This window comes from Microtus oregoni, unplaced genomic scaffold (genome assembly GCF_018167655.1).
Source record: "Microtus oregoni isolate MIOR12 unplaced genomic scaffold, Mior012 000023F_ref0000262, whole genome shotgun sequence".
Taxonomy (NCBI): domain Eukaryota; kingdom Metazoa; phylum Chordata; class Mammalia; order Rodentia; family Cricetidae; genus Microtus; species Microtus oregoni.
In genome coordinates this window covers 20,800,578-20,827,119 of record NW_024543082.1, presented here as the reverse complement: position 1 = coordinate 20,827,119, position 26,542 = coordinate 20,800,578, and the positions used below count along the sequence as shown (strand labels likewise).

Here is a 26,542-nt window from a genome sequence, read left to right as displayed (position 1 = left end):
GAGTAATATTGACAAATTTGCAATATTACGGCTACCCATCCATTAACCTCAGGAATCTTTGCACTGATTCACCTCCTAAGCTCCTTTTGTGATGTATTTTAGTTGTTATTGTGCATTTCTTTTATTTCCTGGTGTAAGTTGATTCTTAATTAGTCTATTCTTTTTGAAATTGTTAAAATAGAATTTCCTTAATATCTCCTTTCTATTATTTACTTGAAATATATGTAAATATAGCTAATGTATGCATTACATATTCTGTATTCTGATGTATTTAATCTGCTTTTTATTCAGTCTTTAATATTTCTGTATATGTATTTACATCGGTTCACATAATCTGTTTAGAGAGGTAATTATTTTTCTTTGCTTAATTAAATGCCTCTATTTTTCTTTTTAATAATTTCCAGTATTATTGAATGGAAATGACTATTTGTATCTTCACTCTGTTCCTGATGATAGAGGAAAAGGCTTTGGCCTGTTATCACTGAGGCTGATCCTGGCTGTGAGTTCTTTATATAGCATCATGATGCTATAAGTTTTGTATATATGTATGTATATGTATCTTTTCAATCTATTGATAATTTTTCTGTGAAAGATGTTGAGCTTTGCCTGTTTTTCTCTTTTAATTGAGATGACTTTCTGGGATTTCCCTATTTGCTTGTATTACTGTGATAAGTTTTCATGCTGTAATTCATCCTTGCACCTCTCAAAAAATCCCGCTTTACTATGACGCTAGCCATTTCAGTAGTGTGCCATTTCTCTCCTACCTGGTAAGCACTTGTAGTTCCGATCATCAGTGCAGAGAGGCACGCTTGTCTGTACTTACAATTTCTTATTTTTCTTTCATGATAGAAGTAGATCTCCACAAGTGTCTGGGACTAGTCCCTTCTCTACATCGCTAATTCTCTAGACGTCTGGTGGTGTTTGTCAGTATAGCTGTCAGGAATAAGGGTTTACTTTTGGCAAGTTTCATTATTAACTTGATGTCCTTATTAGGTTTTTTATTTCTTTATGAATTTGTCCAGTTTATTTTGTCTTTTAAAAGGAATTTTTCCATTTCTTCAAAATTATTGAAACTGTTGGCATAAAGTTGCTTATAATATACACTTAGCATTTATTTCTGTTTCCGTAGAATTGAATCCTCACACTCATTTTTCATTTCTTAATATATCAGTATGCAATTTTTATCAAATTGTTGTTCTTTTAAAAAACAACTGGAGATAATGACAGCTAGAATTAACCAGTGGCCAACAGGCCAGCAAATGAACCTGTTTCTACTTAGCGAATCAGCAGAAATGTGGTGTGAGAAAAGGACTTGTAGGATAGAGGTGAGTTGACATGTGTGCCAGAGATGTAGGGGAGGACGCTGTGCATAAAACTGACAAGGTACAAATTTAATAAAAATTAATTAATAGCCACTTTGGGTTTTTCAAAGTTCCCCATTACTTTACTGATGTCTGTGTTGGGGCTCATTTGTTTTATTTTATAATTCTTAAAGTTCTGAAATTAAGTTGTTAATTTTGAGTCTTTAAAATTTTCCTTTTTATGCAAATGTCATAGCCATAAAATTCCCCATAGCAGTTTTTGTTTACAGCATAAATTTTAATATGGGCTAAAACTTTTTGTTTACTTGTTTCAAAGTTTTTTTCAAATTCCCTTGTGATTTTTGTTTGGTCCATTTGTTATTTAAGAGTGTCTTTGTATTTAATTTTCAGAATTTTTTGTTTTTCTTTTGTCACTGATTTCTAACCTTACCAAATTCCAGCTATGGAAGATACCATTGATCTTGATCTTTTGAAAATCTATGGGTACTAAATTTGACTTAATATATTTCAAAATACTACATATTCACTTGAGAATAATGCATATTTTGTTAGGTAGTATGATCTATAGTTATTTAATAACACTGAGCACTTTTTACATTATAAGAAATATAGTTTTATATTATCCTATACCATACAAATCCTTATTTGTATGATTTATTATTCTTTTAAATTATGTATGTGTGTTTTTCAAACGGGAGGTGGTATGTGTGTGTGAGTGCAGATGCTTAGTGAGGCTAGAAGAGAGTGTCATATCCCCTGGAGGTGGAGTTCCAAGCTGTCATAAACCATCTGCTGTTGGGCCTGGAATCTGAATTCTAGGACTCTGCAAGGGCAGTCAGCACAAGTTCTTAACCATTGAATCCTACTGTCAGCAGATATCAGCAACATTCTTTGCAATTTGCTGTCTTTATAACTGTGTAGTGATCTATTAATACTTCATTCTTCTTCCCATATCTCCTGTGTATACTTACTTCTTCCTTATAATCCAGATTCCACAATATGTATTTAAACACCAATAGAGTGATTCGTTTGTGATTTCCATTGATATCACTCATTCAGTCAACCCCTTTATTTGCTTATGGGCAGGACTTTTTTTCTAAAATGAGTTCAACCTAGACTACATTAAAGAAAAACAAATGATATTATTTTGTCTTCTTTCCACATCAGAATTACTATAAAACATATTTTTGAGATATTTGCATCATCAAGTAGACCCACGAAGTCATGGTACTTACCAATGGTTAATTTAATCCATTTAAACAATTAGAATTTTTCCACATTTCTTGAAAGTGCAAGGGAGCACAAGTTTGTCATGATAATATGACACTAACTTATCCTTTGATAAGGGTGTTAAGAGCAAGCAGTTAGATGTACTCAGGGTTGGATGGCATGCCCTGATTTTTGTTGACTAGTGACCTCTAAAACTTATTACATTTGTGTCCACTTAATATCAAGTCACCTAATGGAAGCACATTTTTTCCACCAAATCATTTTGTACTAATTCAGTACAATTTTGCCCATTTAATATCAATTGACACTAAGCGATTTCCTGTGCAATGTCAATTGAAAATCACTGATTTCCTGCTAATACAGCACTTAGTGTCAATTTCTTTGTGCAGGGAAAGCATTTTTTCAATTAGCTACACCATATAATTTTTTGTTTTTAGTTGTTTGCATGGACGTCTGATAATAATTTTTTTAAACAAAGGCATAAGGGAAATGACTTTCCTCTTGGGAACGAAGTAATATAAACCCCAGGATTTTATTCTTCATCTATAAAAGATCAAATTTATTATTGGAAACCTTTAAAAACATATCAGACAATATGGGAACAAAATGACATTTGAGTTAAATAGGAATGTGTAGCTTTAGCCACTGCACATACTCAGCTGACGGGAGAAAATATTTTGGTCAATAAAAATTTTTCAGTGTGTTAATTATATCAGAAGACCTACAATTTCATTATTAATTAAAATTAGTTTTTTGTTGTAGAGGAATGAATTTTAAAAATTATTACATGGTCTTATAGAAAAACTGGGACAGCATTTTCTCTTTTATGAAATTTGGAAAGTTTCAGAGATTTCCCAACTAATAGAAACATAGCTAGAAATGGGTGTTAATTCCAATTGCTTACTAGGTTTCTTCGGCAAAGGTAATAGCCCACACATATCTACTTTCTCCATGGTGATAGGGAAATGATAAAGCTGGAGTTGACCACCTTTGTCTTAAATATTTGTGACCCATGAATATAAAACCAAAGAATTCAAGATTAAAGATGTTTGTGTGTGGAATGTTTATTAGCACACTAAGCTCTTACAATGTTGGCATATGTAGTAAACTACTAGCTAGACAAAGAAATAATGTCAGTGTATAAAAGTTCTGATGAGAGAGGACAACATGCATGAGAAACAAACATCAATTAAATGGTGAACTGGTAGTCTGTAAATGGTATATGTCTTTAGATTATTGGAAATTACACAGATTATTACTCTGTGTAATTGGGATACTCACTGAGTTCTGCCCTGAAGGAAGCTTCTGGTGGGTGTGCCTTGACAGAAGGCCAGATGGATTCTCAATGCAATTTCTGTCTCTCCTCACCTTTTTGTTTTCCTATAGAACATGAGCATTCTTAAACTATTTGGCTCGGAAACTATTTCCTTTCTGGAAAACCCAAGAAGAGATTTTGGAAATAATTTGAAATAATATTCCAAATATCTACTATTTGAAAGATACTGTACCAGAGTTTGGATATACAAAGAGAAATAACCCATTGTCTTTTCAAAATATCTATATCTGTACCTTTTTCTATCTATAACATTGTTAATGCAAAGTATATTTGAAAATGTGTAACATTTGCCCATCACAGTGGGCAAAGTAAGGACACAGTGTCTATCTAGTCTGGTAATTTAAGAGAAACTTGTTCTTATTTTAGGGTTTTATACATTAGGAATGCATACTGCATTTCCACTATTTCTACCCATTCCTGTGCCCCTTACAACTCCTCTGTGTGCCCCCACTCCTCAAATTATTGACCTCTTCTTTAGTTATTGTTGCTGTTTCATGCATGAACACCTTGTTTGCATGATTAGAAAGACCTCTAAGTCAAGAATTAAAAGTTTCCTATATTTACTTCTGTTTTTTTTTTATGGTTTCATTGTTTACATAACTCCTTAAACCATCTGGATTTGTATTTTGATATACAGTGTTAGATGGGCTCTAAATTTACCCTGTTCTAAATATTTAATCAGTTGTCTTAGTACCATCAGTCGAAAAATCTATGTTTTCCCCACTGATTTAAAATGCATTATTTATCATATGCTAAATACTTAATTTACAAATGGGTTTCTTCATAGCTTTTGTGTTTTGTTTCCAGCCTTTCTGTTTTTTCTTTTAATTTTTACTAGTTTTTGTATTCTGCTGTTGGATTATGGTATCAGTTATTGTGACACTTACCATATAGATAAAACTTGCTAAATACAGTTTCATTTTACTATTTTTCATTTAAAATGTTATTTCCATTTTTATACATTAATTTTAAGTAATAATTTAGTCACTTCTTCTCTGCCTCCAATTGCACTTGGCTTTTAACAAGGGTTCTATTATATTGTGAATTATTTTAGGAAGGATTAACGTACTTTTCTAACTGATAAATGTGTAAAGAAATATATATTTTAAATCTATATTTTTAAAATTATACATTTTCATCATTGTTCAGAAAAGGTTTAATATTTCCCTAAGTGTTCATCTCTATTTCAAGTTTATCTTTTCTGCCCTTCTATTCCCAATACTAAGTTTTTGCTTTGTGATGTTGCAAGACCTTCTGAATTACACAGTAATTGGTAGGTTCCAGCATGTTCTTTCTCTTTGCTTCATTGAGAAGCCCTCTAGTGCCTCACCATTTAGTGTTATGTCAGACATTTTTTGGGGAGTGGATGCTTTAAATTATAATAAAATGATTCTTTCTAATCATTTCAGCACTAATCTAAAATTAAGAAAAGTGATTATTATCAGTTGCAATTTCTAATGACATGCTTTTCTCATGTCATCTATCCTTATATATGAATATTCATATAATACACATATATGTTAATAGGTACCCTAATAGGGAATAATTTTTAAAATTTCTTAGAGTGAATTATTATCCATTTATTATTTTCTTTGCTAATAATTTATTTAAGAATTCTAATATATATAAGTGATATAATTTTATTAAAACCGTTCAAAAAAAGTGAAATATATAAATAACTTGAACTTACAGTAGTCACTATTTAAAATGTAAAAAGAAAAAAGGTAAGATGAGTTTTAATAATCTATTTCACTTAATCCAATATAATCAAACCATTTCATCAAAATATGTTAGCAATATAAAAATACTGTATATTTTAGAGTTTTAAAAAACTAAGTTTTCAAACTCTGATCATTTTATACTTTCATCCTGTCTCAATTTAGGAGAGCCACAGCATAGTGCTCAGTACCCAGCTACACTGTGAAGTCACCTGACCAGGCACATAGTAGGTTCAGAAAATGAATTAAGAAATTTCATAAATTATTCTATAGGATTTTTTATTCTTGAAAATTAATGAAGTTCAATTTTTCATTTAAATTGTGGTTTTTAGATGGTAGTCAAAGGATATAAAATTTTAGTAAATCAAAGGAGTCACTTAAAGAAATTTACTTTACAATGTGATATCTATCACTAAAAGTGTATTGTAATCTTGAAAAATGATTGTAACGTGTTCCCAGTATACCAGAGATAAACAAGTGGGGCACTGTGTTTTAGTTTTGTTGTTGCTTCAGAATTTCCTAAAGAAGCACCTCACAGTTGAGGGATGCAGTTTATCATTGGGAGATCATGGTAGGGGCGTGAGGCTACTGGTGACATTGAATGTGGATGAACACTTGTGTTTAGCTCAGATTCTCCTTTGTATTCAGTCAGTAACTTAGGTCATGGATTGGTGCCACCATGTTTAGGATAAGAATCTCCATTTCAATTAATCTGAAGTTGATACTTCTTCATGGATATGCTCAGAAGCTTGTATATTCAGTGATTCCAGATTCTATTGACTTGGCAATAAATATTAATTGTTATATAACATTAATGTTAATAGACTAGACTTAGTAATTCACACCCACCCACCTATCCCCACACCCTACATCTGTATGTTTACATATACATACATATATGCATAATATATTACAGTATACTATACATATACACATATATGGTTGTAATTTTTTGCTGGATGACATTAGTATTTTTTAATGATCTTTGATACTAATGATCTTTAAATTTCCATTTGTATTGTCAATTTCGAAAGTTTTAGATTTTTAGAATGTTACAGATTTTATTGAAATTTTCAACTTTATTATGTATTTGTATCTAATACTATTACATAGTTCAGTATTTTCTGAATATTTATAGTATATGTCTTGCTCTTCATTTTTTATATTTATGCATTTTCACATAACAGGAATTTCTAGGGTTGATTTAATTTAGCTTAATTTAAAAATACTGTTATTGGATATATTTCTAAATTCTTATGTTTTAACTAGGTAAAACAGTGTTTTATAATTTATGTTTTAAATATATATTCCTGATAGCAGTATATAACTAGAAATTTAAAAGAACATTGGCATCAAGAACTCCCATAATGCATTGTGACCCATATTAGTTATCATATGAAGTAAAGTTAGTAATTTTTTTTACTTCACTGGTGAAATAAGAGGAAAAATATAGTGCATGATAGACCCCAATTTTACAGCCTGCATTATTCAGAGTTGTTAATATGATGATTTAGAATATTGACTAATGTTTTTGTGTATTTGAAAAGATAAATATGGGCTGCTTTCAATTATCTAGAATACGTCATGACTGTATTACTATATAGTACAATCAAACCATATGAACTTAGAACTTTGAGTTAGGATTAAGTCAATGCTATAAAGAACTATTTGGAAGGGAATAAATTGTTGAATAGGAAGGGAATGAATATCCATGTAAGCACCTAATTAAATACCACTTTAAATCAACTGTTTTATTTGTATTTTCTATGAATAACATGGCATTTGATATATGTGTAAATGAGCAAATATCCTTTAGGAAAACAACAGAGTTTTATCTTGTTCCAAAACCAGATGAAATCAGTTTGCTCATCTTCCTCCAGATAGTAATTTGGAGATTATTTTAGATTTATTTTATTCTATGTGTGTGAATGTTTTGCCTGCATGACTGTCTATGTACTATATATGTTGCCAGTACTGGTGGTGGTCATAGAGGGTGTCAAAACTGCTTGGACTGAAGTAATGAATAGTTTTTAAACTGTTTGTGGATGCTGAAAACAAAATCCTTGTCTCTTTTACAGGAGCAACAAGTGCTCTCAACCACTGAACCATCTTCTAGCCCACAATGAATATTTAGATATTTTCCAGAAGTCATGTATAAGTATATTTATCAAAACCAATTTTAATAGAAAAATGAAACAATACAAATATTCAAATGTTGGAATAAGTAGATTAGTTTTCATTCATAGTATATTAAACAGTTATCAAAATACATATTTATGTTTGTTTTCATATAGGATAGCATTACACTAAGTGGAAATACTAGGTTTCAAAACTTTAGAAAGCATTCTATTTTACATACCATTATAACTGGAATTACATGTTTTTGGGTGACAAGACACACTTTAAAAAAGATATTATTGTTGCTTTTTTGTGTATTTACATTTTAAAGTCACAGTTTTTGGTAATATACAAAAATATCCTGTGTTCATTTGATCAGTAAACACAGATGACCAAAGGAAGGATTGTTAAAAGCTAATACAAGGCAGGGTGTGTGTGTGTGTGTGTGTGTGTGTGTGTGTGTGTGTGTGTGTGTGTGTGTTAGGATCAGGGTGATTGCAAATTTGGAAAAATAAAGAGCAGTAGAGGACTAAACAGAATCTACTGGTTCTGCTTTGAATGCACAGAAGAAAAGGAAAGCCTATAATCAAATGCTACCAATTTCATTTTTTTCCCTTTGACTGACTTTGCTTTTTCCAGAAGGAGGTCTAGGATGTAGTTGTAATCTTCTGAAAAGTGGTTAGTTACCAAAAGAGTTCAGGTGCCCAGAGACTATAGAATCGCTAAGATTCTTGATGCAAGGACAAATCCCTTTTGGCCTCCGTCTACACTCACACATAATGGTCTCTCCTCTGGCGTTCTGCAGTTTTGGAGTTTTTTGTCCTTTTAAGTCACAGCTAAAGTACAATTACTTAAAATCAAACTTGTGATGATTTTGTCAGAGATTTTAATTTGTAATACACTGTTTGCCTTTTGTTTTCTACACTGTGCACCCCTTTGTTTGAGAGTAAAGTCTCCACACGGAGAGAAAGATTCCACTGCTCTTCATGTCTAGGCCCTGAGTGAGTATCTGTTGAATAAATGAATGGAGCTTTTCTTTCTCTAATCTCATATGGTCTCATCATTATAGTCACAGATTATCTGCTTGACAATATAAATTTCTTTTAAAAAACATTTCAATGATTTTTAAAGGAAAGTGTGGAATATTGAAACTACATTAAACTTAAAAATTATTTTTATATTATTATATGTGGTCATGATTTATACCTGGGCATGTTTGCCATTGTGTACATGTAGCAAGGGGATGACTTTATAGAGTTGTGTTTTTTCCCTTACCTTTAACGGAGTTTCCTTACTTTGAGCATTATTCTTTGTTCTGAATGTATTTTATTTCTTAATCAATCTAAATATGTATGTCGTATGTTTTAGCAAGTATATTAAGCATAAATCACAGCACCACTGAAGTAAAGAGTACCTTTTCTAGATTTTAGATATTTTTGTCATTCATCTATGTCTACAGTTCTGTTCCTTATGGTTACTTAGATGTCAGAAGACATATAGAGACAAATAGCAACTCATCTAGTCTGAGATATATTTTAATAGTCTAGTATCAATTTTTAGAGCTTTGATATTAATATATTCCAAGTTTATAGTATTTATTGTCTTAGAAATGTTTGGTATCTTACCATTTTCATCTTTTTGTTGCCCTGAAAAACTTAGAGACATAGAGCAGTATCAAAAACTTCTTTTGCATTTAGTCTTTTCAAATGTGAATATATTTGTTCTATCAAATCAAGTAAAATATCACTAATTACTTGAACTCCTAGAAATATCTCACCTGTACGTATTTGATCATTGAGTTCACCAGATATCTACTAATTTGAATATGGGAGATTATATTTCATAAAATTAAAGGAAAACAAAAAAGGAGAGTTTGAGAAAATAAAACTTCAAGAAACTTTTATGCAAAAGGTGACAAATGAGCTTGAATGGCATAAAACATTATTTTATCTAGAGTTTTGCTAACTTAAAATGTGTTCATTAAATACCATTCAGCATTTCTCTGTGTTCTTTTTCTTTCCTACATATTCAATCTCTTCTCTTTGCTTTTCCTTCTCTTAAATTGCATGCATAAATATACATGTATCTGCCAATCCAATCTGCTGTTACACATTTCCGATTTATATTGTTAAAGTAATCCATTTGGAATTTTGGTCTTCGTATTATTTTCTTCTCAGAACTTTAGAAACAGTTTTTCTTTTTCATCCTCTCAGCCCACTGAAAGCTGCCTAATTCCTAAATAAATGAATAAATAAAAAATAGCTTCTTTTCGTCCCCATTCTTGTCTTCATCCATAGGTTAAAGTTTCAGTGCTGCAGAACCTAGGGTGTTATGTGTACTAGGCACCATTCTCCTTTGGTCCTAGGTCTTCAAGCTCCATCTATATTTTTAAAATTCTTGCTCCTAAGAAGAAATTCCTTGTGAAACATGTAGATTACTACTTCTTTTTATCTGTGGTCATTTTTATGACTCAGAGAGCTGCAGAGGTGGAGGACAGAGAATGTTGCCACCATTTAAACTTCTTGTCTTGCTTAGGTCCCAGGTCTAATGGTTACACAATTGTGAAAACATACGTGTTATTTTCCTGTAGAACACATAGTTCTCTAGGCCCTTGTCTGCTCAGAAACTTAGCAACAATGAGAAAATTGCTGCTGGTGTGTCAGTGGAGTGCACTCACAGTCTGGTGTGTCAGTGGAATGCACTTACAGTCTGGTGTGTTAGTGGAGTGCTACTTCAAGACTCAAAGTGTCTGTGATTCCTAGTGTCATTTCTGGTTCATGCCTTTTTTGGTTTTGCTTTTCATTTGATTTTTTTTCTCCTTAAAATATTGACTTAAACATCATGTCAAGGATTCTGGCAAAAACAAACCAAGACAAGAAAAGACAAAACAAGCTCTTTTTTATATTGTCATTTTCATAAACTTAAATATTTGTTGTCATCATATAAGAGCTTGAGACAGAAAAAATATATTCCAGTAAAACCCTGTTGAATCTCATACTGATATCGTTTCTGGTAGTTCCAATTTGAGAAAACAGCATGAGGAAAGTAGAGAAGGCTAATTGTTACCCCTCTTGTTTTTGCCATGTGATAGCTCTCAGATGTCCAGTACACTCTTTCAGGTAGATCTCATTGCTTATTATTTTAATGGTAACTTGATTAGAATGTGACAAGTTACACAAAAGAATTACAAGAAAAAATAAAACAATGATATTATAGGCCTTCTATTTAAAACAGTGAAGTGAAAATAAGGTGTGGTTTGTGTTTAATTAAACATACCACATTCTCACAACATGATAGGTAAATAAAGTCATTTTTTTGACTGAATAGTCAATATAGTTCTCAAGAAATATGATAGAAATTAATACTTTGCTCTGGCCGCTTTCATTGCAGTGGATCAAAAAGTACAGATATAGTGTAATTATACTTCATAGAGATATTGGATGTAAATTGAAATACCTGTTGAGGATATGCAGAAACACATTCTCAACTAGTGCTTTCCCATTACTGCTTTCATAATAAGAACTCTGAATTTTTGAACTATTGAATTTGTATTTTGATTAATTTATAAATTCTTTAAGATATATGTTGTGAGTAAATGCCATGTTCTATATATTTGCTGGAATTTGGGAGTACAATGACAATAAAATGATGTACAGCTTATGGATATTATCATTCTAAATTAGAAAGGTATTTTCTATAAAAATGTATTATTTGTGTATCTGTCTCTCCACCAATATATCTAGGTAGGTATGATCTATTTACTAGTCATCTATCTTGGATTGTATATACACATATATCAATTTGTCTAGATGTTAGCTGTGTATCAATCCATGTGTATGTACACATAATGCTATGTAATTCTTCAAATATATGAATATTTACTTTTAGGTAGAGCCATTAATGATACATTTAATTTTCTACTGATAGGAAATATTTAGTTCAGTAACATTTGTAGCCCATTAATTTTACCCCAATTAAATTCTATTTATTACTGAAACTTTTGTTTGGGCTTTTTCTTTAACTGTTATCAGCCAAAAATGAAATAATTATTGATCCATTTATAAAAATTTTGGGAACTTGTTATTTTGTATGAAGTTTATTTCTACTTATGTAATTCACTAACAGAGATGTCTCAGTTGCCAGGAATTTCTGCCAGCAATTGAAAGTAGTGACTGCTGAACTAAAAGTATGGATCATTGGGTTAATCAGTTACCATTCCTGTCCTTTAAATGAGAGGAAAGCGCTGTCTTATAAAGCTTTCAAAAACCAACACTAACCAGGCGGTATTAAAATAATTTTAGCATGACTGTTGTGTCCTTAAAGTTTATTAAAAGCAAACAGACAAAATAATTGTGTATGTGTGTGTGTTATCCCAGTTTTTTAAAGGTTATCCTTTGTATATTTTGTTCTTTAATCTCCACATGAACAGAGGCACATGAAGTGGCAATGAGGTCAAGGTTGCTAGATGTCTTGGCACTGATTAACTACTGCAATTAGCACCATTTAGATTGATATTTTTCCAAGATGAAAGCACGTTTTAGACAAGAAAATCAAATCTTATGACAGTTGTGAAAGTGACATGACACTGTCCAGGAAGAACAGAAGTAGAGCTCACCTCAAAACTCTTGAATATTTGAGAGATTGATTACATGATAAGACCACTTCAATGTAACGATAAGCCTCTGAAGACTTATTAGTGCTTTGGTGGCATTAAAGCAAAATGAAAAGACATCAGGGCAGCCTGCCTTAATAGCTTACTGGCTTGAACCCTGATACATAATGTTCTTGTAATAGTTTATGGGTGACTGCAGTAAATTGGTAGTGAATGTTTTCCAATTTTTTGGCTCTTCCTATCTGATCTGCTCTCAGAGAACATTTTGTTCTGAGAGTATTATGAAAGCAATTGATCTACTTTAGAAGTTGCTTGACAGTTTTAATGTAGTGATAACTTTTCTCCCCTCCAGATTGTGTGAAGTTTTTTTTTCCTTTTTCAGTCTTTGTAACTTGAGTCAAATTATAGTTAGGTCATATTTGAGTAATTTGATGCCATATATCAACAGGTCTGATTAAATACTTCTAAGTACTACTACAAAGAAAAATCTAATTTTCCAATGAATTTGTTATCATTGTCTATTTAGATAGAAGTTTACCATTACTATCCTTGACAGACAGTTTTAGAGGACTAATTTGGAACCTAAATAGCTTCCTGAAAAATTGTTTTTAATCATATTGAAGGATTTTAAATTTTTGTAAAATAAAAATTCGGGGCATTGCACTAGTTTCATTTCTGTCACTGTAATAAAATACTGTGACAAAAAGATATTTAGGGGATAGAGTATTTTAGTTCACAGTCTATCATAACAGGGAAGTCAAGGCAGCAAGAACTTAAACCATCACACCAACAATCAAGTGCAGGGAGAAACAAAATGCATACATACTAAGTGCTCAGAAAGCTTTCTTTCCTCTTGGACAGTCCATCCCAGAGCAGCAAACCAGGGAATGGTGCTGCCCACTTACAAGGGTCTTCACATATAAATTAAAACAATCAAGAAAATCCCCTCCACATTCCCATGAGTTAATCTGATACTGACAATCCCTCATTGATGCTATTACATGTTTCAAATAAAATTACAACATTATAAAGAAAAATAGAGTGAGGGTTGTCTGAGATTTATTAATGAAATTGTGTAATATGGAAGTTTCTGGGCCATTTCATACCATCTCTGTTTTGGTTCTTTAAGCAATGTATGTTTCTGTAATGGATACAGTAAAATAAGAAAATATCAAATGAATAGAAATTGAAATACTCTCTATGCTAACATTAGAGCCATGGAGAATTAGAGGTCTTTGAGACTCTTATTCATTCTTCTATTTTTTCATGTGCCTAAGAACATTTGTTTTTATAAAACTTTTATTATTGTTTTAATGGAATAAGGGCAAATGGCAAGTTAGAAGAAGGTGAGATAAAATCCTGGACATATGAAACAAAGGTAGATGGTGTTTGAGCACTACAAGGGCAGTAAAGTGAAGACCATTCCTCAGTGTAGAACCATGCAAAGCAACAGTCATTGTAGTTCTATGAAACTATGAAGATACCTTAGAAAGAAACCTCATAGGAGGGGACACCCAAAGAGAGAAAGGGAAAAAATGAACAAGTGAGAATCAATGAAAATGAAGTTAGAAACAATTAGAGAAGAAATAAATTTCATACCAAAAATAGCAAAAGATCTTAGGAAATGTCAACTAAGAACAGCAATCTGAGTTTCAGAAAAACATATACAAGTAGAGTGTTCAAGAACCAATAGGAATGGAAATGACATTGTGGCTCTTTCCTGTTAGGGGTGAAGCAAAACGCATGGAGGCAGTCCAACTCTGCAGTATGATTAGTTCCTTTTCACGTGCAGTTTGGAACAGAGTTGAAAGACAAATGACTTCTGCCTTTTGAGGTATCCAGATTCTTTTTTTGATAAATTAATTTGTTTATTTGCTTGTTTATTTTACATCCCAGGTGCAGTTTCCCCTGCTTCCTCACCTCTCAGTCCCTCCCTCCCACATTCCAGCACAATCCAATCCTCCATTTCTGTTCCGAAAAAGGCAGGCTTCCCTTGAATATCAAGAGAGCATGGCATATCAAGTTTCAGTAAGACTAAGCACCTCCCCTTGTATTTAGGTTTGGAAAGGTGACCCAGTATGAGGATTAGGGTCCCAAAAGCCAGTAAAATAGCCTGAGACAGATTCTGCTTCCACTGTTATGAGTCTTAAAAGAAGACCAAGCTACACAACTGTCACATATATGCAGAGGGTCTAGGTCAGTCCCATGCAGACTCCTTGGTTGTTAGTTTAGTTTTGTGAGCCCCTATGTGCCCAGGTGAGTTTATTCTGTCAGATTATGCTGTCCTTGACTTCTCTGGTTCCTATAATTCTTTCTCCTCCTCTTCTATACGATTCCACTTTGCATAATGTTTTGCTGTGGGTCTGCATTTCTTTCCATCAGTTGGTGGATGAAGCCTCTCTGATGATAATTGGGCAAAGCGCCAGTCTGATCACATGAGATGGCCAGTTCAGGCTATGTATTTAATGTTGCTAGGAGTCTTAGCTAGAGTCATTTTTGTAGATTCCTGGGAGAGTCCTTGGTTCCAGGTTTTTACTTGGCTCCAAAACACACATTCCTTTCTTTTAGTTTCTTTCATACTCTTCCCCTCTGAGCCCCCACAACCTGATCGTAAATATTCCTATCCCCACTCGCCCTCAGTCCAAGAAATATCTTCTATTTATCTTTTCCTCGGTTGGGGGATATCTAGGTTTTTCCAGGTTCTGTCTATTATAAATATAGTTACTATGAACATAACCAAGCAAGTGTTTGGTATGTTTGAGCATCCTTTGGGTATATGGTATAGCTAGATATTGTTCTAGATTGAGTTCCAGTTTTCTGAGAAAGTGCTACACTGACTGGCTGTCTTGGTTTGCACTCCCATCAGCAATGGAAGAGTGTTCCTTTTGTTCCATGTCCTCTCCAGCATGAACTGTCACTTGCACTTTTTGTTCTTGGCCATTCTGACAGATGTAAGATGGAATCTCAGAGTTGTTTGGATTTTCATTTTCTTTATTACTAGGGATGTTGAATATATCCTTAAGTGTATTTTGGCCATTTGATACTCTTCTGTTGAGAATTCTCTGTTTAGATCTGCACCCCAGTTTTTAATTGGATTATTTGGTTGTTGATATCTAGTTTCTTGAGTTCAATATTTATTTTGGAAATCAGCCTTCTATTGGATGTGGGGTTGGTGAAAATCTTTTGCCATTCTGTGATCTGCCGTTTTGTCATATTGACTGTGTCTTTTGCCTTACATAAACGTTCAGTTATATGAAGTTCCATTTATTAATTGTTGATCTTAGTGCCTGTGCTGTTAGTGTTCTGTTCAGGAAGTTTTCTCCTTTACCAATGCATATAAGATTACTTCCTGCTTTTTTTTAATGTGTCTGCATTTATGTTGAAGTCTTTGGTAAGGTTGTCCACTTTCTCCATACCTATTCAATATAGTTCTTGAAGTTCTACTTAGAGCAATAAGACAACTAAAAAAAAAAAAAAACCAAGGGGATACAAATCGGAAAGGAAGAAGTCAAACTATCATTATTGTAGATAATATGATTGTGTGTTTGTTTGTATAGACCCCAAAAACTCTACCAGGGAACTCCTACAGCTGAAATAGACCTTTAGTCAAGTGAATGTATATATGATCAACTAAAAAAAATTAGTAGCCCTTTTATATACATATGATAAGTGGCCTGTTGGAAAAAAAATGGGAGAATCATTACCCTTATTCAGTAACCTTAAATAATATAAAATATTGTGGTATAACTCTAACTAAGCAAGTGAAAGACCTTTATGACAAGAACTTTGATGTTTGAAGAAAGAAATTGAAAATTTCAGAAGATGGAAAGATCTTCCAGGCTCATGGATCTGTAGGATTAACATAGTAAAAATGGCCATCTTACCAAAAGCAACCTACAGATTTAATGCAATCTTCTTTAAAATGTCAGCATAATTTTGAAGACCTTGAAGAACAATACTCAACTTCATATGGAAAAACAAAATATCTAGGATAGCTAAATCAATCCTGTATAATAAAAGACTTCCAGAGGTATCACCATTTCAGGCTCTACTGTGAACTATAGTAATAAAAACTACATGGTATTGGCATAAAAGCAGACAGGTGGATCAATGGAATTGAATCAAAGAACTAACTAAATCTACAAACCTATGGACACCTGATATTTGACAAGGAAGCAAAACATATACAGTGGAAGAAAGAAAGCATCTTCAATAAATGATGCTGGTCTAACTAGATGTCAGCATGGAGAATAATGAAATCAATTCATATCTATCACAGAACATTTCTATAACCACTTAATGTTTATGTAAAATGAAATTTTAACAAAACTGATGTCTATGAGCATGGTTATGTTTATATCTGTGAATTATAACAAATAATGCCTCCTTTGTGACACAATCATATATATGCAAGTGTATATGCATATCATCAAAGAAAAGAGTCTCTCAATTTGAGAGTGGGGGTATGCATAGGGGGAGCTTGAAGGAGGATAGCTGGGAGGTGCTGGATGGAGGAAAGGGAAGGGGGAAAATGAATTTATTCTATTTCAGTTGAAACATGTTAAAAAAAAAACTCCACAACTAGTGAAAATCTATTTAGATCCAGTGGTTTCAATGTGCTTCAGATGTTTTGGTAAATCACATGTAAATAGTTTTAGTGAGAAAGTTTCTGATCTTTGCAAAGAACGGTTTCATAGAGGAATGATGTGAAACACCCTAGTCAGGTATAGATACATTTAGAAGACTAATCAGCCAACCAGATGGAAGAACCAGTCTTGGAGTAAATGGATCTTAAATTTGACAAATATTTTATTTCTTTCCATTTTCAAACATTTATCTCGTGGTTGGGCGATCAGGAGAATGGAATTTAGAGACTTCATTTGGACTGTACTCACATTCTTCGGTGTAAATTTTAATTTTATTTGAAATATTTTGCATTTTTAATGCATGACTCTTGGTTTCTCTTTATAACAAACCCACTGAAATTAATATTAACACATGAAACTGCATCTAGCTTCTATATGTCTTTTATTTTTTCTTATTTATATATGATATTCAAAGTTTCTTAGAATACATTTATAATACTTCTGTTTATTAGTAGCTCTTGTTTTAATTTTGACACCTTTTCTGGAATATATGCTCATGTAATTTGATATATTTCAATGACATTATAGTTTGAGCCATATATTTCTTGAAGATAAGACTAGTCCTTACCTATTTTAAAAATAAAGAGCAAAGGCCAGCATGATGGCTCATTGGATAAAGGAACTTACTGCAGAAATCTGGTTCCTGTGTTTGATTTCCAGACCTCATGTAAAGATGTGGGTGAGAACCAACATCACGTAGTTGCCCTCCTACCTCTACACATGTACCATGGCATGCCTACTCCACTATAATAACAAATAAAATTTTAATAAATGGTTGGAGGCTGGAATTTATTTTCCAATGCCTATTTTACTTTCTTTTGTAGTAGTTCTTTAAATGTACATTTAATAATATTTTTATTCTTTTTTTGTGTACATATGTATACGTGTGTGTGCACCACAGTATAAATGTGGAGGTCATAGGACAACTTGTAGGAAGGAAATTTCTCCTTCCACTATGTGGGTTCCCAGGATTGAACTCTGATTCTAAGGGTTGGTGGTAGGCACCTTTACCTGTTGAGCCATTTTACCACATCCATTTTAATGCTCATATTTCTTTATTAATTTCCTAATTTTTTAATAATTTGAAAATCTTGTGCAAGTATATAATTTATCATGGTCAATCCCCCCAACACACGCCCACACATTTGCATGCATGCACAAACACACACACACACACACACAAACACACACACTTCTTCCAATTTTGCTCAGTCTCTTTGCAACATATATTCCATCCAAACTCATATCTTCTTTTTTTTGTTTGATTAACCCACCAAATGTTCATATAAATATGAGTATGGTGTCATCCATGAGTCATAGGCAGCTTGCCAGTGGCCAGCTCTTAAATACAAGTGACTTACCTTTCTGCATAATCGATAGTAGCGTCTCAGCTAGAGGCTGGGCATTGGATGCCCTTTCCCTTTTCTTGCTGGAAACGTTAGCTGGTTTGAACTTGAGTGAAGTCTTGTTTAGCTGCTACTAGTTCATGTGTGCAGTAGTCATGTTCAGAAGACAGGATTTCATAGTCTTCCTTTGTACCCTTCTGTTCTGCCTCTTCTTAGGAAATATTCTGATTCTTGGAGGAAGAGGTGGGTTGTAGTAGAAGTTTTACATACATATGAGCACTCAGTCACTTCTTGTCAGTTTGTACTACCCTATGCAATAAGAAGCTTCTCTAGCCAAAGTAGAAAGCAGCATAATTCTATGGATGTAAACATAAATATTCAGAAGGCAATTTTACACCATTACCATTTAGAAAATAATCTTTTGTTTCTCTGTTTGACCCATGAATTCTCCAGTTGTGGTCTTTGACATTATTAAAAAGTACCAGAGAAGAATTAAGAATTCCCTTGTGGCATAGGACTGTAATAATAATAATTAAATAAATTAAATATTTAAATAAGTTAAATAATAATTAAAAAAACCCCATTGGCTACTTCATAAACAATCTTGTCATTGTTACACCAGTGACCATATCTCACCTAGCTGGCCTGGTGGCCAGTATTAGAGCTTGTAGGGTTCAAGTGGTGGGTAAAACAATTGATGTCTTTTCTCCTCCAGGAGCCTGCAGTACGTCTCTACACAATAAAAGTTAGAAACTCATGATGAGCTCCTGGTTCAGTTTGGAAATTGATTTCTTTATACAACTGAAGTATGTGTCTTCAACAATAGGACTTACCGTTTAGTTATGCTGAGCTGCTAGCAAAGTTAATGATTATTTTTTTAGTGAACCCAATTAATGTTAAAGAGTATAAAACATTCATCCAGATGATTACCATAGTAGTTATATTTTGTATGGTATTGTGTATGTGGGTGTGTGTTGTTGGTGTGTGTGTGTGTGTGGTGACATCGGGTTTAGGGAATGTCACCCTTTTTTTTCTTTTTATCTCAGTAATAACTTGGATATCAAGATGAAAGTTTGTGCTAGCTCATCTAAATATTGATCTATGTTTCCCAGTACTGGGACCAACACGGATCTCTTTTTACTACAGAAAGTGGCAAGTATGGACAGTGCCAGGGCTTTTTGGATTGAAATCCAAGGGTTTGCCAATTATTTCAGAATTGTCATCTAACTAGGGAAGTTACATTTTTCTTTACAAATATACAATTGTAGTGTTCTTTGAGAACAATTTACATTTGGATCCAGCATTTTTGTTACTATACCCTTTAGTGGCGCTTAATTGAGAATGATGGGTTATTAGTCTCACGGGAGGCAAAGTTATTTCAAACATGTTGTTTTCTCTTCAGTATTCTCTACAAACTTCAAAAGCTTCAATCTTGAGAAATCCTGACATGCCAGATTTTCTTTTTTTTGGGGGGGGGAGATCAATTTTTCTTTTTCTTTGGAACTTAGCCAGTCTGCAGGAAAAAAGAAAACTTGTTGAGTTTTTTTTTTTAATATTGTGGAAAGAGAAAAGATGTTAAATTATGGTGAAAAAAGACTCAAAAGGATACTCCATTGGGAATTTGTCTGTCTACTAAGCTAAGAATAACACTCTACTTTCAATATTTATTAAAAATTGTAATTTTTTCTTTAAATGTTATGTTAAATACTTCTGGGGTACTAGAGAACTACAGAAATACTTGATTTTGTAAACACAATGATATGTTAATGTGTATTTTGTTTTTGTTTTTTGTTTTATTTATTTATTTATTATTTATTAAAGATTTCTGTCTCTTCCCCACCACCGCCTCCCATATCCCTCCCTCTCCCCCAGTCAATTCCCCCTCTCTCATCAGCCCAAAGAGCAGACCTGTGGGGAGTCCGAAGACCTCTCACCTCCTTCCAGGTCTAGTAAGATGAGCATCCAAACAGCCTAGGCTCCCACAAAGCCAGTACATGCAGTAGGATCAAAACCCAGTGCCATTGTTCTTGACTTCTCAGCAGTCCTCATTGTTCCCTATGTTCAGTGGTCCGGTTTTATCCTATGCTTTTTCAGACCCAGTCCAGCTGGCCTTGGTGAGTTCCCGAAAGAACATCCCCATTGTCTCAGTGTGTGGGTACACTCCTCATGGCCCTGAGTTCCTTGCTTGTGTTCTCTTTGTCAAAAAACAATGACTTCTTGAATTTTGCATGCAAATGTGTATTTTGTAACACGAGGGGTTGCTTGTTGGAGTTTTCTGACCTGTCCAGTTCCCAAGGCCGTTTAACCCCAAAGAATCACACAGAAGTCTTCATAAATTGATTGGCCTATTAGCTCAGACTTCTTATTAGCTCTTCTCACTTATATTAACCCATTATTCTGATCTATGTTAGCCATGTGACTCAGTACCTTTTTCAGTAGGTTAAGTCACATCCTGCTTCTTCGGTGACCTGTGTAGGAGTGAGAGGAATGGGCTTCCTCCTTCCCAGAATTCACCTATTCTCATCGCCCTGCCTCTGCTTCCTGTCTGGTTGCACCGCCTATACGTCCTGTCTTGCCAATCAGCATTTATTTAAAATGTGATTAACAGAATACAGACAATTCTCCCACACCATTTCCTCCTATTTTATTTTTTAGCAAAGATATTTAGTTTATTTAGACCATTTCCTTTTTTTTTCAACGTGGCTTTTTTTTTTATTTAGAAAAGGAAAAAAAAATTTTCCCCTTCCTCCCAGCCTCCCATTTCCCTCCTCCTCCTCCCACCCTTCTCCCCCTCCCCAAAGGAAAATATCCATAGTCCATTTTGGGGAATGTGGGTGTAGTATTTCAGGCTACTTCTAGCTGGTTGGGGGCACTGATAATCTTATGGAGACCTTAAGAAAATTTAGAAGTATGATCTAGTCCTGACTGGAGTATCCTGGCAGTCTTGATCATCTCAGGCAGCATCTTGAATCTGTTCTGGATGTAGAACTTAGACATCTGGGCCATCTATTCCTACTGGAGATTTCTCAGGTGGTCTTCCTTGATCAAATCTGATTTTTCTTAATTCATAATGAATCCACAGCCTCTCATTTCCTGTGGAAACAAAGCAAAATCTCTTATCCAAAGTAACATACCCTTTGACTTCAATTTTGATGTCAAGGTATTTTCAAAATACCTATCTTGAATTAATTCAGCAGCATTTATAAGCAAATCTCTTTTAGCAACTGTAGCTCCTTCCTCAGCATTCAGACAATTCAGAGAGAGCATAATAACATACAGTATCAAGATTCTCTGTATTTTTCATCTTTACGTGACTTTATTTTAAACTCTCTTTTATTTCTACTTTTAACTTTTGGCTTTTTGAGACAGGTTCTCTGTGTATATTTGTCCTGGAACTCCCTCTGTAGACCAGGCTTTCCTTTAACTCAGAGATCCACATGTGTCTGCCTCCCAAGTGCTGGGATTAAAGGTGTCCTCCACCACACCTTGAACTCACAGAGATCTGCTGCCTCTGCCTCCCAGGCATTGGGATTAAAGGTGTGTATCACCACACCCAACTACTCTCTTTCTTTCTTTTTTACTTTAAGAACTTTAACCTTTAGCCTGCATATATTTTTAACACACTTTAAACCATTTAGAGGTTTTCTTTGTCTTTGAATCTCTCTTTATTGTATATCTCTTTTTTTCTGACTACATGAGTCTTTAATTTGCTCAGCAGTATGAAGAGGATTAAAGCCATGGCTTTGATGGCTAGATCCAGCCCATTTTTTAGCTTTTTGAGATTCCAGCCTCATAGTGGAAGTACTAGCTATAGCCATGTTTATTGCTACAACTCTGTGGTGTTTCAAGGTCCTTGCTAGCAAACAAGTTGTAACAGTGTGTCCACAAACAACAGTTACATGCTCTCTCTGTAGTCGGACCTCCTGCCTCAAAGAGTCAGAGTTAGCCTTGGCAGGATGGCCCAGAAAGCCAGCAGTTTAAAACGGCACAGCTTTTTTTTCTGCTACAGCTGAAAACCAAAAAGTATGTGGTTAGCTTTTCATCAACACTATTCAAGTGTTCATGGCAGGACCTCTTAAAAGAGCTGCAAGGTTTTACGACTAAAGCTGAGTCAGTAATCCTCTCTTAGATGAGAGTGCTTGCTTGCCTCTAGCAAGCAGAGCAGACCCGAGAAATTGCTGCTACCAAGAAAACATGCTTTACTCTATTCTTTCCCAAGCTTTCTCAGGCTTTCTGTGGATGCAGTTATCCACGTGGGCACCATTCTGTAACATGAGGGCCTGCTTGTTGGGATTTCTGTCCCGCCCATTACCCTACAGCCAGCAAGTCCCAAAGAAAATCACACACAGTTCTACATAGGTTATAAACTGATTGGCCCATTAGCTCAGGCTTCTTATTAGCTTTTTGCTTATCACTTATATTACCCTATTATTCTGATTTATGTTAACCATGTGGCTCAGTACCTTTTTCCACAGGGCAGGTCACAGTCTGCTTCTTCGGAGATCTGGGCAGGAGTGTGAGGAATGCGCTTCCTCCTTTCCAGAATTCTCCTGTTCTCATTGCGCTGCCTCTACTTCCTGTCTGGTTGATCTGCCTATACTTCCTGCCTGGCCAGTCAACATTTATTTAAAATATAATTAACAGAATTCAGACAATTCTCCCGCACCAGTATTTTGATTATGCATTTAAAATAGATAATATGCTGTAATTATAATTCTAAATTATATTTTTATTCAGATTTGTTCCATTAGAATCATTAGAAATACAGCATTTAGAAGTAAAATGGGGACCTTTATAAGAGTAAGCTTTTATAACAAGCATTCAGTAACCACACACTTGAGGTTAAGTAGCAGTTATCAGATGAATATTGCGTGTTCATTCTCTTTGTGAAATGGCATTTTTGATATGTTGTTTTGTACATTTTTGACAGATGGTTGGCTGTATAACGTTATGATCTATAATGTCATGTTTCATGACATCTCAGTGATCAACTCAAGATAATTCGCAGATATACCATCTTAAACTTATCATTTCTTATGGTGAACACATTCAAATTTATTTCTTTGGCCTGTAGATATGTATAGTATTGTTGTTGATTATATTAGTCCTGCTATGCCATAGAATAATAAGGTTTTCTATTACCATAACATCAATCAATTATCCAGTGCAACAGCTAATCAGTAGATAAATTGATAAAGATAATGTAATATATGCACAAAATGGAATAATTTTCAGACATTTAAAGGCATGGAATTCTGTAATTTGCATAGTTGGACCTAAAAAATTTGTACTAAATAAGTCAGGTGCAGAAAGACAAGCAACATATGATCACACTCAGAAGTGAGATACAAGCCTGTTGATAACAGAAGTAAAGATCAGGTTAGTAGTTATCAAAGACTTGGAGATACTTGCAAAAAAAGACAAGAGAGCGAGCATTCAGCACGTTCATTTTATTAAATTTAACAAAATAGTCTAGGTCATTAAATGAGCTCAAATTATGCATTAAGTAGTTTAAATATGTACTAGTAAAGACCAGTTAATTTAGAGTTAAAGATTATTCTTTTAATTTTACGTAATTACAATAGTATCGATTATCTCTGAATTTTTTGTTTGTTTGATATTTTTGGTGTTTTTACTGTTTGTAACATAGGTTTTAACAAAAAAAAACTCAAAATTTTTGTCTTTATATCATATTATGAAGACATTTAGGAACTAATGGGGTAACTGGGCCAGTTGTTAATGACAGAAAACTGACATTTGTATTGGAATCTCCTTTCTTTACAAGAAAGACAAAACCAGTAGGGAAGCTGCCCAGGACTATTTTTTTCTTATTACTGCCTCAAAGTTCTTGTTTGTTGTTGGTTGTTCAGATTCTGTTTCTTCATGGCTTAGTCTGCATATGGCGTTGTAGAGGAATTTGCCCATTCATCTAGGTTATGAAGTTTGTTGGTGTGTCTTTGCTTTATAACAATCTCTAAAGCTCCATCTCTCTAAAAATATTTTATATTATTATATTTCCCTTAAAACTTTAACTAATTCATAATTCTTCTGTGTGCTTTCTGTGCACTTGAACCTGGAGCTCCCAGGGATGTAGAGTGGAAACCTTAAAGTGTGGGGACACATGTTTATATGAATCTCAAATATCCAAAACTGCTTGACGTGCTTATAGACATATATGTACCTATATGCATAAACAACATAAAGATAACCAAGATGTGACTAAATGCACACACATTAATGTGAGGAAAGTAGTTGTTTCCAGGGGGAAAATAGTGCAATGGAAACTGTAGGGGACTGCTTTACATAGAAAGATCTAGAAAGATATCTCAAGAAAGCGTGCCAAATGCTAATATTTAAAAATATAAGTGACATGTACTTGATAACTTATTTCATTAATTGGCGTTTTATATTTTTGAAACATTTTCAAAGGAGAACAAATAATGACAAGCATTGTGTGGGTCAGTTGTAATCTTTTTTTTTTTTGTCGTTGATGTAATTGAGTTCTTTCTTTTCTTAATCTAGATGAAAGTTTATCAGTTTGGCTTTATCTTTTAAGAAAAAAATTCATTGTCTAAGTACCTTTTTGGTTTTATGTTTTGTTTCCTCTCTCATTTATACTCTGCTTTTTATTGTTTCATTCTTTGCTTATGTTGCTTGTGTTTTGTACTTGTTTTCTTATTTCTTGAGGTCTAGTGTTAGGTTGTTGTGAAACAGGCTTTTTCACTGACTTTTCCCTTAAATATTAATTTATGCAATGTGGATAGTCTAATGATTCTACCTGGCAACTGGAAGCAGAGCTTACAGTAACTACGTGTCCTGGGACTTAAAGTGGTGTGCTAAAAGTAGTGCCCTACATGAAGCTTCATAAACACAATGATAAATGTTGGCATTGGTATCACAGAAAGCAGATATATGTGAAAAATCAACCTGATGGGAAATAAGCAAGTAATGTCCAATCTGCTTTCAAATGTAAGACATTGTCCAATGCTCAGTAAACACTTATATCCCAATCACATATTCCTTAAGTGTAGTTATATAAAGTGAAAATTGTCATATTTTTTTAGACCGGTCTTGCTTTGTAACCTTGGTTGACCTGGAGATGGCTGTGAAACCATACTGGACTAAAACTGTCTCCCAGGTACTTTCCCAGTTGAAAATAATATTTTAGATGAGCATTTATATAGCGGTGTTGTTCAGACAAAAATTCAGTTGCTTAGGATTGCCTACTGTATAAATTATGTGAAGACTCTACCTAAGAGAAAGACAATAGGTGTGCTCCGAACTGAGAAGCTGGCACTTTCAGTAACATACTTGAGTTTATTTTGTATCATAGTCATTCAGAGTTATCAGTTATTACATACCGCCCTCCACATTCAGCTGCTAGAGATTCTACTGTGTGGATGGACTATAGTTTTCTAGTTACATTGTTGGATGTTAAATATGTCTTAGTCTGCTCTCCTGTCCCTTGCCTTTCCTTCCCGTCCCTGGTTACTCTGTCTTCTCTACTGTTCCCCTACTTCTTCTCTCCCTCTTCTCCTTTATTATTTTCTCTTTTTAGTGTTTCTATTATAGTCAGTTATATAAACATCCTTGTAAACATTCCTTTGTGTACATGTAGGAAAACTGTTGAGTTTGAGCTGATGAGTTTAAACTTTGAAATTGAATGGAAAATAACTCTTTATGTGTCTTCCAGTTTCCTTTGTTTCGTCATCTGTCAAGCTATAGATATTGGCAGATCTTTAAATTTGGGGTAAAGAAATGGAATTAAAAGTATATCTATTTTGTGCTTCAAGTTTATTTCTCTAAGGATTACCATCTCTTAATATTCTTTTGAGTAATCAAGTTTAATTTCCATTAATATCTGAATTATTTTAAGCAGTTTAAAAATTATATTGAATAGCCTTTATTTTCAGTTGTTATGTAATATGAATATAAAGCTTTTGCTTGTTACCTATGTTGCATACATATTCTCATATCTATTGCATGTCTTTTATTAATACTTATATTTCTTATTATTTTAAGAAATTGGTGATTTTTTTCTACATAATTCTTGAAGGTATATGTAGCTAGTTTTGTTTTTAGTTTTTTAGTCTGTTCTTGCTATATAGATGAGGTAGACTTATCTATGTATTCTAGGTTGGTCTTCAATTGAGCAGGACTCTGCTGTCTCATCCTCACAAACACTAGACTGAAGGCAAATGTTCATATACCTTT

The 26,542-nt window shown here is 33.7% G+C and overlaps 1 protein-coding gene across 4 annotated transcripts in view; it reads left to right on the top strand.

Moving 5' to 3' along the window:
* Zbtb20 (zinc finger and BTB domain containing 20) overlaps positions 1–26,542 on the top strand; it is a 777,531-nt gene that overhangs the window by 113,231 nt on the left and 637,758 nt on the right. The window contains exon 1 of one of the 4 annotated variants that reach the window (XM_041672751.1): positions 416–499. The exons of the other annotated variants lie outside the window; for them this stretch is intronic. The gene's annotated coding sequence lies outside the window, so the exon portion shown is untranslated. Of the gene's footprint in view, positions 1–415; positions 500–26,542 lie in introns of those variants that run through there. 4 annotated transcript variants of the gene reach the window in all.